Here is a 2,138-nt window from a genome sequence, read left to right as displayed (position 1 = left end):
CAGGGTGAATGTGTGAAAACATGCTTAATACAACAGTTAGAGAAGTTTTTGGACGTTTCACTGTATTTTGCTCCAGGGGGTTTCATTAAAATTGGCTTTATGTTGAGATTTTAGTCATTTTAGGTAGTAATTGTTAGGTTTCGTGAAAGACACTTTCATGACATATAATCTGCGCCACAACAAAGAAAAACTTTAAAATCTCAGTGTAAAGGGGAATATGACACTTTTTTTTCCTTGCCATCTAAAACCCCAATATATAAACGCTCTTGAGTCAACACTTCATCTAAAATTTCAATAGTCTTGTGGTTTCAGCTGATGTCAATTGCTTTGTTAAGAGGTGATTGTAGGGATTAAAAACACAACATTGACATTTAATGCGACTTTAAAAGTGGTGTGAGGTCAATGTCATTCTTCAATCTGAATGTCTTATTAAAGTCTTTCGGGCACGAGAACCTGTTTGTACAAAACATGTACTCAAGTACAACTAATGATCCATTATATAATTTCAACTGTTAAATTACAGTAATTTTCTCTAAAACTCCTTAAATTATTTATTAGTTTCCATTCATATTTGTGGTGCATTTAGCTGGGAATTGTGAAAGGTCTCACTTCTCACTGGGAGAGTAGGAGGTTTAGGAGAGCTCCCATATGTGGATCAGATATTAAGAATATTTACACACATCATCACAAATAAATTACTTTAATCTAATTCCTCAAATTGTAGACTGGTGTTGCGTCTCCAAGTGACACTGAAAAAGCTAATAAAATACATGTAAACAAACATAAGATACTATTTAATTACAGTTATGTGAGTTGATGTGCTTTGTTACTTCTTAGCTGATGTGACGTTCCCTTATTGATGGACCTTATGGTCACTGAGTGGAGACAACATACCCACATCCAGTGGCTTCAAAGTGACAAGTAATTAGCAGTGATCTAATTAGCTTTGAAAGCACGTGTAATCCGGTTTATAGAATAGATGCAATTATTATACATCACAGATGAAATTATCTCTATACTGTCCAAGCCAGAAGTTGGCACGTTTTGGGACAGAATTATGGAAGACATTTTTACATACACAACAGCCCTGCATTAAAAATTTATATATATATATATATATATATATATATATATATATATATATATATATATATATATATATATATATATATATATATATATATATATATAAACAACAAAATAACAAACAAACGAACAAGCAGCAACGATGAGAGTACGGGAGTGAGTTTTGAGAATGCTTGTCCCTTGTGGTTGGGCGGTGAGACTCAGTTTGTGCACAGCCGAGGACAGTTGATTGTAGGTATCAGGCTCATTTTAAAGTTTACAACGCGTTGATTTTGGTTCTAATTTTAATTAAATGACCAGTCAGGTATCCTCCAAACACATCTGAGAGACATTAATGCTTAAAAAAAATCCCTTAAGTCCACTATATGGACTCCAAGTCTGCTGAGGTGCGCAATTGCGCACGACGAAAGAGCTCCACGTGATACAGCAATTAATGACAAATATGAGTAGTTTTGTTTTGCACTAATAGGATAAAGTATGATTGAGCGCTCTTGTGTGCGCCACAGGAGTTCGTCGGGAGGATGAGCTCCAGCCAGAAGACTTTGTTGCGTCTGCGGCGCGAACAGATGCGCGCACGGAGAGGACGTCCAGTGGCCGCTCCCCGGAGGGCAGCGGTTTTGCAGGAGCCGCCTATATAAGACCATCCAGGATGCCACTGATCGGTCATTCGCGCACCCGCGCTCTTCTAGGACTGTCTCCTCCGTGCGCCACGCGTGGTCCTCCGCCACTCCCACACCTTTCCGTCCGCAAAGCGACCCGAGACCGCGGGCAAACGTCGGATCCCTCTTTCTTTCTGTCCGGTGAGTTTAGTCATGCGCGGATTTCAGCACCTAAACTTCGCCCGAGAAAAGTCCCAGAGCGCACGGGACGCGCTCCAGCGCCGACGGGACATTTAACGCCCAAAAACGCACACCGGAGACGGAGAGCGCGTCTGTCCGGTAGTGACTCCACGTGGAGTTGTGCGAGTATGAGAAAAAGAGAGCACACGGGATTTTCTCTCGGTTAGGGGCACACTCCTGGGGGGGGGGGAAAGGGAAACAAAAAAACGAACA

Source organism: Blennius ocellaris, assembly GCF_963422515.1.
Source record: "Blennius ocellaris genome assembly, chromosome: 13".
Classification (NCBI taxonomy): Eukaryota; Metazoa; Chordata; class Actinopteri; order Blenniiformes; family Blenniidae; genus Blennius; species Blennius ocellaris.
The sequence above is the reverse complement of the archived record's forward strand: the minus strand, read 5'-3'. Positions refer to the sequence as shown.